Raw genomic sequence first — 17,503 nt, 5'->3', positions numbered from 1 at the left:
TAGCTCGTAAAGGTAAACTGTCTGGAAGGTGTGCGTAGGCACTCAAAAGTTCTGAAGTTTCTCAACAAGAAACAGTTACTAGAGAGACTGTGGCCAGAGTATTATTTAATAGAGCCAAAAGTAATCTTCTGAATAAAGTCAGTTGTAAAAAAGAAAATATTTCTAATAGAAAAGAGTTACGTTGCTACAGGTGTGACAGAAAAAATCACCTGGCTAATGACAAAAAATGTCCTGCAATTAAAAGTCGATGTTCAGTTTGTGGAAAGAAGGGTAATTTCAGCAAAGTTTGTCATGATAAGAAATCCAGTTAAGTCATATGTATTGAGGAAAAGGAGTTTAATTCTAATAATGATGACAGTGATGATTATGAATATGATGTATTTACTTCTGGGGGTAGAGTCATAGTAAATATTTCCAGCAATACACACTCAAACAAGCGCATGTGCTCAATGTTTGTGGGCGGAGTTAGTATTCACATTGCTGCAGATTCAGGGTTTCCTTTTACAATTATTAATGAGTCTGTATGGCTTGATAAATTTATCAAAACAATTGGTTCAGATGTATTAATTCTTGATATATCTCCTGAGAGTTTCAATGGAGATCCCATTGAAATATTGGGTTTTAGAAAACCTTTGTTCAGGTTCAAGCACAGAAGTGCTCTATGTAAAATGTATGTATCAAAAAAGGGTCCATCTGTCCTGGGCTGGAAAGACCAAAAGAAGCTTAACATCATTTTAGATCCTAATGGGATTGAACAAGTTTTAATTCTAGATGAAGGTGATTCCTTAGGAAAACATTTATGTAAAGATTTTCCAAACGTCTTTTCAGGCACTTTAGGTAAAATTGATGGTTTTGAACATTGCATCGGTTGAAACCAGATGCTGTTTCCAAAATACACAAATTGAGAAATATCCCTTTTGCAGTCAGGGATGAAGGGGCAAATGAGTTGAATAGATTGGTCAATGATGGTGTTATTGAGCCAATTGAGAGTTCTCAATGGATTTCTCCATTGGTCGCAGCTAGGAAGGCCAATAGAAAAATTAGGCTCTGCATTGATTTACGCCATTTAAATGCCAATATTCAAATTAATCAGTTTCCACTTCCCAAAATCAACGAGATGATTTCTAAAACTAGAGGTATGCAAGTTTTTTCAACTATAGACTTGTCTCAAGCGTATCACCAATTCCTCTGTCAGACAAAAGCAAAGACCTCACTGCTTTTGTGTCTCATATTGGGTGTTTTAGATACATTAGGATGCCATTTGGCCTGGCTTCAGCGGCCGCTGTATTCCAGCGCCTTATGCACAACATCTTTGGTCGTTTGGATTATGTCCTTATATTTCAAGATGATATTCTAGTTATGGGGAAGGATAATCCTGATCATGAAGCTAAACTTGTCCATGTACTTTCCTTGTTACACAAATTTGGATTAACTGTTGAGTATTCTAAGTGTAAATTTTCCGCCTCTAGTGTAAATTACTTAGGACATGAAATTAGCGCAGTGGGCGTTTGCCCCAAGGCAAAGTTAGTTTCTTCTATAACTGATGCTCCAAACCCAAAAAGTAAAGAGGTTTTCAAATCCTTCCTTGGCATGGTAGAGTTTTTCTCCATATTCATAAAAAAATTCTTGAGTAGAACGTTTCATATCAGACATCTTCTTAAAGCCAAAACAGATTTTTTGTGGTGCAGTTATTTACAAGAAGAATTTGATGGCATAAAAAATGCCATTGCTCATGCTCCTGCTCCTTGTGCGAAAAATATAACTACTGATGCTAGTGCCACCGGAATTGGTGCTGTTTTTTCACACTTGTATGAGAATGGAAAAGAGTACATCGTAGCTTACGCTTCAAGATCCTTGTCTCCTGCTGAATGCAAATACGCAGTTATTGAACATGAAGCACTTGCCTGTGCTTGGTCTTTAGAGCATTTCAGGACTTTTTTGTGGGGCAAGGAAGTGGTTATCAAATGTGATCATAAACCTCTGGTTAAGGTATTATCCAATGTTGGTATGATTAACGTTACTGCTAGATTAGAAAGAATATCGATGATACTTTTAGACTATATTTACAATGTGGTTTACATTCCTGGTAAAGATAATGCAATCGCTGATTTTCTTTCAAGGTTTTCTTCACAGTTAGTTAAAAACCAGGATGACCCCATAGAAGATGTTCAGGTGGCATGGGTATGGGACCATGGTGTAGAATCTATTCAAACTTTAAAGTGGAATGAGGCTCTTGACAAGGACGACAATTTGAAGAACATTTTGGAATTTGTTAATTTTGGTTGGCCACATAAAATAAAGATTAAAGAGTTAAAAGATTTTTGGGAAGTCAGAAATTAATTGGCTTGTCTTGATGGAAATCTTATTAGAGGAGATGTTAGTTGCACCTTTTAGCCCCAGAAGTAAGATCATAGCTTTGTGTCACGATGGCCATCATGAAATTTATAAAACTAAATCCATCATCAAGAGTAGATTTTGGTGGCCAGGTTTGGACATCGAGGTGGAGAGAGCATGTGAATTGTGTGCCTCGGCTGATAAATCACTTAAAACCCTAAGGCCCCCCATGAGTTATTTCATGTGTCCGGAGTATCCCTGGGAGAATGTTGCAGTGGACATTATGGGTCCTGTTGGTAGTTCTGGAAAATATATTATTTCCATGATGGACATCTTTACAAACTGGCATGTAATTAAAATCATAAAGAGCTTAGGGTCAGATGTAGGTAAATCAGAAATATCGATTTCTGAATAGCAAATTTTACTGATTCGCTATTAGGAAATCGGTATTTCCTATGTAGGTAAAGATTCGGTAAAAAATACTGAATCCTTAATATTCCTTATTACTGAATCAGTAATAAGGAATACCTACCCATTCAATTCTGTGGGCTTGGAGGCCCAAAGGAATGAATGTGAAGACATTCAGTAGTATCGGTAATACCGGGAGGTATTTCAAGGGTGCCAGGGTGTCCAAAGGACACCCAGTTGCACCCCTGAAATGTACATGTGGCGCACATACATGCCCTAAGGGCATGGATGTGTGCCACATGGCACATTTCAAAAAGCAAAAAAGTGCTTTTTGAAAGAAAATCGCTACTTACCACCAACTTGAAGTTGGTGGTAATTAGCGATTCCTTAAGGCTCAAAAGCACTCTTTAATGTGCTTCCTATATTGCATTTAAGGAATCGGTATTACCGATTCCTTAAATGCAAGAGCAATAAGGAATCGGTATTTACCGATTCCTTATTTACCGATTCCTTACCTACATTAGGAATGGCTAAATACTTGTCGGTAATGCTGAAATTTACCAAATTTCGGCCATACCGACCAGTATTTACCCACCTACATCTGGCCCTTAGATACTAATACTGTGATACATTTTTTTGATGAAGAGTTTCTTAGTGAAGGGACTCCTTCTTTGATCATCAGTGACAACAGAGTATGATTTACTTCTGAAATTATGACCCAATATTTGTCTAAATGTGGTATTACTCATAAAAACCACTTCTCTATGCAATCCTAGTGGAAACAGATTAATTGAAAGATATAACAGAGTGTTGAAAGAAGCTATTCAATTAGCTTTTAAAAAGAATGTTCCCTGGGAGATCCAAGTGTTTAAAGCTCTTTGGTCTTATAGGGTTTCTATTTCTGACACTCATGAGAGGAAGGAAGCCCAGATCCAAATGGTTTCCTGGCTGGATTAAAGGTTTTGGTGATGTTAGTTGGTCATCTGCAGAGGTCATGGAGAACATAATACTCATGATGTTGGTTTGTCCATTGGTCAATGGGTCAGAATTAAAAAACCTGGTTTCATTTCAAAAGACAGTAGCAAATTTTATGATCCACGACGTATAATTCAGGTAAAAAAATGCTGTAATTTTGGATGATGGAAAATGCTGGAATCTCAAAAAAGTTGCATTGTGTAAACAACCTGTTAGTAAGGGTAAGGGTAAGGGTAAGTAAGTTTATTGCTTGATTAATTAAAATCTTAGCAGTACACGCATCAATATACAATTTATAAAAGGATACATAGATGTGACATAATTTCATATTGTGTTAAAAAACAACGTGATTGAGGCGTTAAAATCGAACGATTTTCTGGTTAAAATTACATACAGTTTGTTTGCGATTAAGGTATAAAATTTAAGGGAGAAATAAGGGTAAGTCCCCGTCTGGGGGTGACGCCAGTGTCCATAAATCTAATAGTCTATTGTATGGTCGTGGACGACTGACTCACGGTCGGAGCGTAGTGGGAGTCAAAGAGAGTTAAAAAAAGTTGCATTGTGTAAACAACCTGTTAGCAATGCTCCTGATGATTTTATTCTAGCTGATTCTCAACAGAGTGCTGGTGGGACCAAATAAATCTTTGGTGATCCTCAACAAAGTTCAGATGACTTCATGAAAAATGGCCACAAGAAGATCATTCTTGGAAAAAGGGTTACCTAGCCTTCAAGTGCTTTGAAAGATTATGTTTGTAATTAAGTGTATTTGTATTTTGTTGTTTTTTAGAAAGGAGGGGATGTGTAGTGTTTCTTTTGTTTCTGTTTATCGTGAAGCTCTCCTGGCCTTCACGAGGAACTGGAAGAATGTTAGAATGCTTTTAATTGAAATTGTTTAGCATGTGCTTAGGTATGCAACTAGGAGTTTACTGTTAGGTTTCAAGTAATGCACCGCTGTGATGCAAGACGGTTAGCGGTCTTACCGGTCAGATTATGCTGGATCTGTACCTGGAAACTGCTTCGTCCTCATCTGGAATAGCTTTTGAATACATTTGAAGTTTTCTTAATTCCTACGTGTCAGTCTTCACTACACCTCTTTGATAAAAAAACGTACTTTTGAAAACCAGGTCAATCAAACTGCATCTTCTTTTAAAAACTCAGAAAAATCCTACCCTATAGTCTCCCAAATTTGCAACAAGCATTTGCAATGCAATAGGTCTCGCACTAGCAAAGTTTGTGCTATTGGTCTTGTAAATGACAATTTTTTTATTTATGTGTTGGTTTTGAAAATAGCTAAATTAATAGCTTTGTCATTTACTATGCCAATAGTTATAACTTTCGCAAATGTGACACCTATAGCATTTGTAATGCAACATGTTTTGTATTAACGTGACTTAGATGTATTGATATTACAAATAACAATGGCTTTTAATATTTTTAAATAATTAATACTTAAATAAAAGTGATTGTAATTTATAATGGCAATAGCTTAAACTTTTGTAAATAACTTTTGTGAAGATTATGTTCAGTGTATTTTATTGTGACGAAAATCCAAGAACAGAAGTGAAATATTAACATCTTTTTGTGACATTTGTAATAAAGCTTGAAACATTGAGAGAACATATTTGAACCAGTGATGCTGTGGTGGTGCTGAGTGATGCTGTGGTTGCGCTGAGTGATGCTGTGGTTGCACTGAGTGATGCTGTGGTTGCGCTGAGTGATGCTGTGGTTGCGCTGAGTGATGCTGTGGTTGCGCTGAGTGATGTTGTGGTGGTGCTGAGTGGTGCTGTGGTGGTGCTGAGTGGTGCTGTGGTGGTGCTGAGTGGTGCTGTGGTGGTGCTGAGGGATAATGTGGTGGTGCTGAATGATAATGTGGTGGTGCTGAGTGATTCGCTAGTTGTGCTTGTAAACAATGGGTGGACTCCAAGCCACTCTGTGTTCTTGATGAGCCACAATATGGCATCGACCTAACAAGTAACAAACCACTTCGGGTAAAAAGGTCTTTTCGAGTTTTAAAACTTTGGCCCAATAACAAGCAAAACAAGAGACTTTGGTTCAGATGTAATAGGTTTCGAGTAGTTCAAATTACTCGACCTAAAAAGTAGGTAGGCAAAGAAAGAAACACTCATGCCTGAAAACAGCATGCTTCTGAAGTATACTGTGGGGGTGTCTCAGAAGACTTCTACTCTTCTTACCAGCTCCTCTGGTCTGTCAATAAACTTTCAGAATTGTAAATGTGCGTCACAAGCACGGAAAGACTATGCCTCACCCTAATAAGGCGTCTAAGGGGGCGCCTGCCTAGATCTCACACACATGTTTACTTGTTTTATATTTGAGAAAGGGATACGCATTTTTGGTAACTTGTCAGCTTTTCTTTAATGTAAGTGATCATACAAATGGAGTCCTTCAGAATGTAACACAGACCGAGCACAACCCGAGTTCAGCAGTATCTACAATTTGTGACTGAACATAAGGACGAGCATTAATTATGGCTTCTTGGTAAAAAAAAAAAATGCAATCATTTAGAAGATTAACTTGCCTCCAAGACTGACGAGCGGAGAGCCCATCCAGGGACCCGGAAAGTTGCCGGGCTATGCAAGGTTTCATCCTTCTAGCCTGAGAAATTGAGAACCATCTAGTTTGGTCATACCACCTAAAAAACCAGCTCCTGCAAATTAATAAGTTTGTGATGTGGGTCATATAAATACTAATATTATCTGTGACACTGCCTGAGACATCAATGGCAATTCTGTTTTACAGCAATAGTATAATTGGCCAACATGTTATTAAAATGACATAACGTGTACTTCCTTGACAGGAAAAAATAACGAGTTTCTCCCGTTACAATCGCATATTACAATCCTTGCATTTCCCCATAACGTCTGACAATTATGCTTGTTTACTACATAGTAAGTTCCTCTAAAGAAAAATAGTGAATTATAATTCATTTTAAATTGAGACTCGTGCCGTGATACACAAAATAATGTATTTAATTAAAACCGTGGACAAAGCAGATAATGCCTCCTTTAAGAAAACAGAACTTCAAATATATGGTCCAGTGGGAAGTAAATCGCCGTTCTCACTATAACCCCTGTAAGTCATTGTGATTCAAGCCTACACCCAAAAGGCATTAGACAACCAAGCTGCATTTCAGGAGCAACTGAATCACTGACCCACAGTCCCGGACAAATTAGGCAACGATGACAGGGCCCCCATATATATGGATGAACTATATTTAATACAGCACTTCAAAAATGGCACCTAATATTGAGATATTTTGCTGAACCGTTCCATTTCCTTTTTTCTACAGAGGCATGGTATACACATATCTACGGTGTGTGAGAGCTAGTGAGTGTCAGTAATATAATCCATACATTTATGTACACACACACACTGTGTAAGGCTGCCAACACGCACGCACACGAGGGAGTTGATTTGTAGGAATATGTGTTCTTTGCAGTGCTCCTAAGTGGCAAACTGTGATCGAGCAAGCACTACATAGACCACAATTTAGTTTTTGGTAACTGTAGAAAAAAAACTTTCCATGGAAGTTACGGTTTCAACGTGTGTAGACTGACTACAATACCAAATAAACAAGCACGGGGGGAGGGAGTGCACTGAACAGAAGAGAAGCCCACGGAATGCCTCCGATTACACCTAATACTTTTAAATAAAATATAAACTCAAAAGTGGCATTCAACTTCAATATTTTAAATGCTGTGCAACACCAAACCATGCAGGACCAAAATAAAACAAGTGGGAGAGGTGGGGTGCACGGAATAACTAACAAACGAAAGGAACGGCTGCCATTAATCCAACTGAGGTTTGCTGCGCAAGTTATATAAATAAACAAGGTCAATGCAGCGCCATGAATCATGGTCCGTTTCAAACTCGATTCCAACGAAACCAAGTGGCAAACTGCAACTATATATGACGTGCGGTGATTAACATGGCTGACTGCACAGATGTCTCGAAGCACACAGGCAAAACAGTGCAAGCTCTTGGCATTGCTATGGGGGGGGGGGGTTGGTGGGTGGGCAGAGGAACAGCAGCCTTGGATGTGGTGTGAGAGGCGGATGGGGGTGGGAGGCGGGGGAGCAGGGGAGCGAGCGATTGGGAGGGAACCATCTACAGAGGCATGGTATACACATATCTACGGTGTGCGAGAGCTAGTGAGTGTCAGTAATGTAATCCATACATTTATGTACACACACACACACAATGTGTAAGGCTGCCAACAAGCCCGCACACAAGGGAGTTGATATGTAGGAATATGTGTTCTTTGCGTTGCTCCTAAGTGGCAAACTGTGATCTAGCAAGCACTACATAGACCACAATTTAGTTTTTGGTAACTGTAGAAAAAAAATGTATCTGAAATAAATAGAAGCCTAAACATCTAAGGAGAGAAGGAGGGAGGCAGGGAGTGTGCGCAGGGAAGAGAGGCACGTTTGCGTGGTAAAACTGTGGAAAAGCGTGGGAATAGAATCATGCTGGTGAAAGTGAAAAGATGATTGTGAAACGCAGCGAGTGGCCAGATTACCGTTGAATCAGCAGGGAATCGCCTTGTGGGGCAGAGTGAAACCTATGCGATTGAAGAAGGTAGTTTGTGAGAGGTGGGGTGATTTTTGGGGGCAGAAATGAGTGGAGACAGTGGATGGAAGATGGAGGAAAAAGGAATGTGTTGTTAAAAGTCAACTCCGGGGAGTTTGTGGAGGACGAAGGACATTTACAGGCCACATTGAAAAGGCTTCTTTCTATGAGAGGAAAGAGAGAAATCTGCAAGGGAGGGAAAACGGATGGAGAGGAGGAAAGGGGACAGGAAAAAATTGCAGGTAAATGAATAGAAGTTGCAGGGAAAGGAGAAATAGGTGGGAGAAAATGTGGAAAAGAAGGAAAGTTCGCGACGGAGGAAACTCTGTGGGAAAGGAGGGGCGTTTACGGGGGAAGGGGGTAAAAAGCGATTGCCGCAGCTCCTTTGTATCGAGGAATGTGGAATAGAAAAAGCGCTCCATATCGCGATGGTGAAGCGGTTTATAGCAGCGTGGAGAGCACGTCATCCGCTCGTGGGTAGATACCTCCGTAAGCAGGAGGTAGAGGGGAGGAAATCACTCCATCTCGCTGCCATGAAGCGGTCTGTGCACAGCACTTAGAGCGGACAACTGGAGAGCTGGGGAACCGTGTTCGAGCCTCGGCACACACTGCTGATTATGGACAAATCACGTAATCTTCCCCCCTGGTGGCCCTAAATGCACCAATTAAAAACAAGAACATCACCGAAAGAAAAAAAGCGGCCAGGAAAGGATCCCTTTGAAGTGGCTGTGAAAGTGAAAGCAATTAGGGGGGAGGAGAATTGAGGCCAGTGCGCACTGCGCACGCTGGGGAAGCCTGTGGGAGGGAGGCTGATGGCTTTGATGTGGGGAAATGTGTGTGCTTGTGTTCACGTGAACTGTTTGAAATCCGCCCGATGGTTTGAGAACTTTTTTGCCTCCTATAATTCTCGACTATCCATTCCTTGCGGAATGGGATAGGCGAGACCTAAAAATCGGCAATGTCAGCTTTAAATCTGACCAAACTAGACTATTGTAATGGTATATATATTGACCTACAACAAAACATTTTATTTAAACTCCAGACCCTACAAAATGCAGCAGTCCGCCTCGTCTTCAATCTCCCCAGATTTCAATTTGCATCCAGAGCACTGATAAACTTACATTGGCTGCCTGTGAAAAAAAAGATTACTTTCAAGGCCTTATGCATTGCCTTTAAGGCACTTCACAATACTGGCCCGATGGCTCTCAGACAGTATTTCTGCTGGTATTCATCTTCTGGACCATTACGCTCTTCTGGAGCAATGAATGTCGAAGTGCCTAAGTTCAAACTAGCTTGATGAAGAGGCAAAGGTTTTGCAACCTATACGACTAGACTGTGGAATTCTCTTCCGTTAGAACTAACAACAATTCCCAGTCCCTCCTACACTTTAGGAAAGCACTGAAAACATGGCTCTTCTAACATCTAGGGCCACATTTGTACCCAGTCCGTCTTCCTAATCCTCCCTTTCACAACCAAGACACCTTCGGGTGCACAAACGCTATACAAACCCCCCTAGCACAACAACAATTTTCTTCAGCAGACCTTCTTTCTTTTACCAGCCAACTCTTTACATACAGCTTTGCATCAAATGTTTCAAATGGAGGGCTATTGAGTTTTACTCATAAGGATGAAGAAATGGTCTCTACAAGAAGAGAGGTCCTTGTTGGAGCAGCAATTAAGTTAATTGCGCTGAAATGTCTCTCGCAATCTTTATTACTTTCTGGCAGGGTTTCCATGCAAGTTACTAATTTGTTTAATGCTTGAGGGGTTTTCCCCCAAAACCTTTGAAAAGTCTAAAAGCTTGGATAGTCTCTCTTGCTGGCAGCTGAAACTCTGAACACAGCTTCTGGATAACTGTTTCACCATAAAGAATGCATTCATCACCAGAAGGCAAGTTGCCTGTGATGGAGCAGCGTTTCGCAAAAAGTGAAACCTGCTCAAATCGAGTACCCCTATAATACGTATTAACAGTAGGTAGAAGTAGTAAACTAGTGTGCACCACACATAAACATGGGGGATTTGCTTTGTGCATGTATGCAATAATGTGAAATAATATGCGAAATAACTAAACCTCTAGTTGCAGTGTGCTTTAAAGGGAAACGAGAAATACTGCATGAATAGGCCACCTGTTCATCAGTAGTTGCATGTTGCATCCCACTTTGAAATAATAAATAAAGCTGCTTTTGCCCAATGCTTATGCTAGGTAACATTAATGGGGAATCACACACAGGTCGATGGTAAACAGCGAGGGATGCAGTGTCATATGATTAATGAATGTCTCTATTTCATTCGTTTTAGTGAATTGGATGAAGAACCATCTTTTCTTAAATTGACGAATGTAATGGGAGGGCTCGGAATGGGAGCGAGACTGACATGACAAAGCAGGCAGAAGCCCTGAGCACAGCAGAAGATGCCTAAAAGTTGACAGTCGTGATGCTGAATGTCTGCCAAGGGCTGTGATCGACCTTGTGAAAGGCGTCAACTTCTGTGGATGCTGTTTAATTTGAATAAAGAATGTTTAATTGTAACTTTTGTAAATTTCATGTGAAAGAACGGAGAGTCAGACTATGGAAAAGAAAGTGGAACAATAGATTAGTCAAAATGTAAGTGAAGTCACAGTGGTGTGACATCCCATCCCCCAAAACCAACCAATCCCCTGTCAAGCTTCATGATGTTTCGCAATTAATGTGGAACGGATATGTAGGTTTCAGACTATAATTTGTGTACCTTCAGGGGGGGTGGGTTTAAGCTTAGGCTGGCAGGAGAGAAGAGGGGAGATGCGTCACTGACCGTCGGTTTGCAGAGAGGCCTAGCTGTTCCTATCTTATCCTGTTCCTGTTAGATATCTTGCGTTCCTGAATACCTTTTGAGGAACCCCTGCCATCATCTGGCTCCAGGGGCAGTTTTTCTTATAGACCGTTAGGTTTGTATTTAGCCTATGTCGTTACTAGAATATCAGCTTTAATGTTTTGTCTCTGAATCTTTTGTCTTTCCACCTATCTACTCCATCAACAAAATATTGATATGCATTATTTTAGATGAATCTATTGTCTCTTCATCTATCCCTCCGTTAGGTATATTATTATTTGGCATAATCATTTTCTGAATCTTTTATCTCTTACTCTATCCACTCCTTCATTGCATAATGTCATTGCACAGTGAGTCTGTATCAATTGTAAAATGTATCTCGTCATGAGATTTCGATGTTTTTAATTTTGACCAAATTGCATCTAAGTATTTAACCTTTAATTGTGATATAAATTCATTTGTTAACCTTACTGAGAGTGTTATTAATTTGACTAAATGATTAGTAAATCAGTATTTATCATTGCCATCAACTACTCAACTAATTGGTCCATTGACCAAGTAGAGGAAGAGTTGATATCAAGATTATTTGATGCAAACGGAACAAATTGACCCCGGCGCCTCAGGGATTCTGGGTGAATGTGTATGGGCCATTGTATTAATGTTGTTGAGTATCAATCCCTGATCAATTATTGGTATTGGCGCTAGATCAGTTTCTTGGTAGCAGAGGATGGTTTCATTATTGATTAGTTTGGTAATTATTATTGATTATTGATTATATGTTCTTGACACGAAAACTTAGTGTCATGTTCTATGTTGTCTAGAACGCCAGGTACGTAGATACCTGAGAAATCAGGGGAAAGAATCTGCTGGAAGTAGGCAGAAGAAGAGTGTGGTAAAGAAATCACTCAGCAGAAGTACTTTGTCTGTTGAAATAAAGCAGAAAAGCTACGGAGGGCTGTAGGTGTTATATTCAGGGAAATTCCGTGTGTGAGTAGGGTGTGTGAATAGTGAAGGTTCACTTCCGAAACTCTAGCCTTATTTCCAGGATAATAACAAGACTCCTTTTCATACCAAAAAGTCCTCTTGTGAAATCTTGGTTTTTATCCCTAGAGGAGTACCGGGTCTTCCCAGAGTTTGTTAGAGAAGTGAAATAATGCTGGTCATTATTATTGTTTTCAGTGTAAGAAAATCTCTTTGAAAAGCGAAGACTATTCTCTTTATTTAGTGGAGCGGACAAGGTAGAATTATTTTGTGTTGTTACTAACAGAATTTTGATTAAGAAAACTAAGAAAAAAAATATATTGCAGTAAGATTTTGTGAAGGGAGGGCTAGTAGAAGGAGTAATACTGACGTCACAAAAAGTCACACAAGCATTGGACAAGGCAGCGGGCATGTAGTAAGTTCTGATTGTAAAGGTAGGGTCAGTAGAAGGAGTAATACTGACGTCAGAAAGACTGCGCTGACATTGGTCAAGCTATGGTCTTGTGCTGGACTGTAATTGATTGGTTGGTGTGAACCGCGCTAATATTGGTTGGAGACTTTGATTACATAGCAGTGTTCTGATTGGTTGGTTGGTGCAAGACGCGCTGGTATAGGACGAGAGTTAACCAATAGAAAAAGTAGAATTACGGAAAGGTTGTTTGTTCATGATCAGACCCATTAGTGGAGGAAGTCAGAAAATTAAGTTGTTGCAGAAAATAAAGAACTTCTTTAAGAAAGATAAACCAATTGTGACTAGAGAGGGGATTCCTTTCCTGCCTCTAAAAACGCCTGCTTATTTTATGATGTTGGAACGAGGATATCACATGTGTATATGGATGGAAAATTGGATTGAGTATACAAAAGATGATGATGTATTAGCTTTCCAACAGCATGGTACATTTAATGTAAGGATATTGCAGAATTTGGGAAGTGGAGGCATTCGAGAGAGAAAAATATAGAATTGGTAACAGGGGTTACAGAAGTTTGATGTTTAGATAACCCTTTGAGAGGAGGGAGAAAAGATGAAAAGATGGAGTAGAGCTGTAGTAACAGGAGGATTATATCCAGTTTAACGGTTGATGAGCAGAACGTAAGGAAATGTAAGGAGAAAATAATCCATTTAGAGATTCAAAGTGTAAGGTGATATGAATGATTCTGATGATGATGAACTGATAGAAGTCATTATGAATAAAAAACCTCTGCCATATGAAGAGAATTTGAGGGTAGTGACTCCAAGTGCCCCCGCAATTGGGAACTCTGTTGACTCCGCAAGTTTCTGATATAGCGAAAGTAATGAGAGAAAATGAAGCAAAGATGTTGAATAAGGCCAGACTAGAACAGGTTCAGAAATTAATCAATTAAGTTTGAATTCAGAGGCATTGACGGTACCGGTAACAATTGGTCCTGTAGTTCCATTGTACGGAGCTAGACAGAATATGTGTGAAGTGCATGCATTAGCAGTGCCAGGAAGTAACATCAGGAGTAGTGCAAATGGGAATGGACAGGAAAAAGCGAATAACACATTATTAGACCTTCCGATTAATGAGCTGATAATGGAAACCCCGCAATGAAATGTTCAATTTGAGCCCAAATGAATAGGACCAAATGATACTCCAGTAGCAGAGAGTTCAGCAGGTCCCTCACCAGAAGAATTAAATAATTGGATAAAAGAAATGATGAAGACAAAACAACAACCACAAAGTATAAATGTGAGTCAGTTGAAAGTTGATCTAGAAGAATTGATTATTGGAACAATAAGTCCAGACAGATTAGGGACTTATCACGATGAAGAATTGTTGTTTCTTTGTAGGAGTATTACTTGGCGGGCAAAGAATTTACATGAGAAAATAGCGGAAGCTGCTAGCGAGTATGGTGGAGATATAGAGAAGTCGAAAGTATTGCATAAATCGTACAGGTTGGCATTCACTGACAAGGATTTAGAAAGTTTGAATGCTTCTGGAAAAAGATTGCCGATAAAAGAAATCATGAATATTTTGAAAAAATGGGGAGATGTAGACCGTTGGAAAGTTAGATGGTCAAAAAGGAAGGAAGATGCAGCTAATAAAGAAACCACTATGTAGAGAAATATGAGGTGGTGGATATGTTCATGTTCCTTGGACTAGACAGGACATATTGTTGTTCACAAATGATTTTCCTAGGTTAAGAGAAAAACCAGTTTAATGGTACAAACAGGTAGACAGGTTTGTAAAAGTATCAAAAGTTTTGTTAAAAGAGTTAGATGATCTGTTTGACATCGTTGTTCCAGCTGCTTTATGGACAGAATCTAAAATCACTGTTGACTGGCATAAAGAAGAACATCTGAGGAATGCTAAAACAGGTGCTCCATCTGAAGAGGTAATGAAAAAGTATAATCAGGCAATCACTTTCCTGAAAGAGAAAATTTCCCCAAAAGAACCAGATTGGGTTAAGATTGATAAAACTACTCAGGAACCAAAGAAGTAAGTGCATGCATACTACGAGAGGTTGGTACAGGTTTTTAAGCAGTATACTGGTTTTGAAAATATTGGAGATAAAGACATGGGACATTTTGTTTATCGTTTTGGGTTTGGGTTGAGGCCTGAGATTAGCACCATGATACAGCAACATTTCATTTATTGGCAAAGTAAGGCAGTGGATGAAATCCTACGATATGCAAAGTATTGTAGTGATGAAATTTATAGCAAACATAAAAAGTTGAAGGAGAAAATGATGTGGGCACAAGTGAAGGTAGCAGAGCTACAGGAAAGCAGTAATAATCAAACAAGTAGTCAGTTGAATGGACAGAGTCAGAATAGACAGAATTAAAGTGGAGGCAAAGGGAAAGGGAGGAGAGTAAGGAAGAAGCTATCAAGAAAGTTCCTTGTCATGCTTGCGGAAAGTTTGGACATTGGAGGAATATGTGTAGATCCGTAAAAAGGAATAATTGGGGAAACCCAAATTTAATTCCACAGATGCAGAATGAGGTGAGTGTAAATCAACAGCAGCAGCAGATAGTTACTCAACAGTTACAGGTCCCACAAGCGCCCATATCAAGTAATGTGAAAGCTCAGGTGCAGAGGTAGAATGTGAACACCTGATATCTTAGAGGAGACCCGCTTGGTAAGAATAAAGGTGTAAGTCAGCAGTATTGGATGCAATGCAATGGAAGTGATTTAGACTGATTTCAATGACGGTGCCTGAGAGGGGAAGAAGAGTGCGTACTTGGCGTATCTTTAGTGATAGATCAGTCAGGTCCACTTGTTGACGGAAAGTGGACACTGGTGCTACCTGTTCTACTGTGAGAGCAGCAGAAATTCCGAACCTACCCCTCTTGGGAGAAACTATCCAAGTTGGAGGAGTCTTAAATAAGCATATTAGAAAACCAGTCACAAACCCATTAGAAGTTCATATTGGAAACTTCAAAGACATGCATCAGTTTGTGATGTGTGACTCGAGCCCAGTAAATCTCTTGTGAAGAGATTTTTTTTAATGTAAAATGAACTGCACCATCTATTGTACCCCAAATGGAATTGCATTTCAGACCCCAGATGAGGATGTCGAGTTTAAAATGATGCTAGCGAAGCAAGGGACAGAAGTGAATAAGTTGTTTTCACTTCTTACAGAAGAAAATCTGTCTGAAGAATTGAAAAGTACAGTGGATCCAGATTTGTGGGACTTTACAGGAAAAGAGATTGGCCTAATGACAAAAGTAAATACGATTCAAGTAATAGTGAAGGCTGGTGCTGTCAGATTTTCTCCACAGGATCCAGCTGTTGAATCAATGGTTCCACCTCCAAATGTGACCAACACCCTGATAGTACATACAAGGTGATCGAGCCATTAGGTGAGGAAAAATATAAGTTAAAAAAAAGAAACGGGAAGGGGAAAGGAAGGGGTCAGCAGGGAAGGGAAACCTGAAACGACAAAAGGACACCTTCATGAACACCTCATATACAAGTAATGCTACACTCATATATTCTCACTAATAGGAGCCATGTATACCTGCTTAAAGAAAAAGAACCAGACCATTCCATGGTGTAACAATCTTCACTCTCCACAAATGCCTTAGTAACTCCTAGGGGAACATAAATGAGAAGCATATAGATATATTGTCACGGGCATGGATCACTGAAATAATATCGAGGGACAAAATATCGACTTGCAAAAATATCGTGGACAAAATATCGACAGTCAAAATATCGAGTTTGTATCTACAAACAGGTAAGTACAAAAATATCGAGTACAAAATATCGTTTACAATAATATAGTTATAAAAAATATCGACTTTGTTAAAAACAGTGTTTAATTAAATTAATATTAAAATTTAATTACTAAAATATACTTAAAAATACTTAAATTAAATTATAATAATTAAATAATAAATGAAAATAATAAAAATATTTTTTTACAATCTTATTTGTTAAAACATATATATATAGTAACATACTATAATTAAATAAGATACTATTATATTACCGTACAATACCAGAAGTGTAAAAAATACTATTCCCACTCCAAAGAGTATCGACGGTCACATTATCGATTAGCAAAAATATCGTTTAAAAACTGACCCTGAACCCTAAAATATACCCCTTTACCCAAAAACCCAAAACTGACCCTGAACTCTAAAAATACCCCTTTACCCAAAAACTAAAAACTGACCCTGAACCCTAAAAATACACCTTTACCCAAAAACCCCAAACTGACCCTGAACCCTAAAAATACCCCTTTACCCTAAAACTGAAAACTGACCCTGAACCCTAAAAATGCCCCTTTACCCAGAAACTGAAAACTGACCCTGAACTCTAAAAATGCCCCTTTACCCAAAAACTGAAAACTGACCCTGAACCCTAAAAATACCCCTTTACCCAAAAACTGAAAACTGACCCTGAACCCTAAAAATGCCCCTTTACCCAAAAACTAAAAACTGACCCTGAACCCTAAAAATACCCCTTTACCCTAAAACTGAAAACTGACCCAAAACCCTAAAAATGCCCCTTTACCCAAAAACTGAAAACTGACCCTGAACCCTAAAAATACTCCTTTACCCAAAATTTATCAATATTATTTAATGACCAAATAATTATTAATTAACAATAACAATAAAGTAAATATATTAGCACATTAGCTGTAATTATTTTAATAATTAATATTATTTTTTCCCAATTAATTACTTAATAACACAAAATTATATATATTAAAATGTTCTCTAATTAATGTAATTAACTAATTACAATTAATTAATTACCAATTAATTACTAATACAAAATATGTACAAAATTATATTAATTAATTAACTAATTATTATTAATTAATTATCACTTAATTATTAATTAAAAATATTTACAAACATATATTAATTAATTAATTAATTATTATTAAATTACTTCCCACCCTATTCCCCTATAAACCCACAACCCGCTACAGAATT

This window comes from Lissotriton vulgaris, chromosome 9 (genome assembly GCF_964263255.1).
Source record: "Lissotriton vulgaris chromosome 9, aLisVul1.2, whole genome shotgun sequence".
Taxonomy (NCBI): Eukaryota; Metazoa; Chordata; class Amphibia; order Caudata; family Salamandridae; genus Lissotriton; species Lissotriton vulgaris.
Note: the sequence above shows the minus strand (reverse complement) of the source record.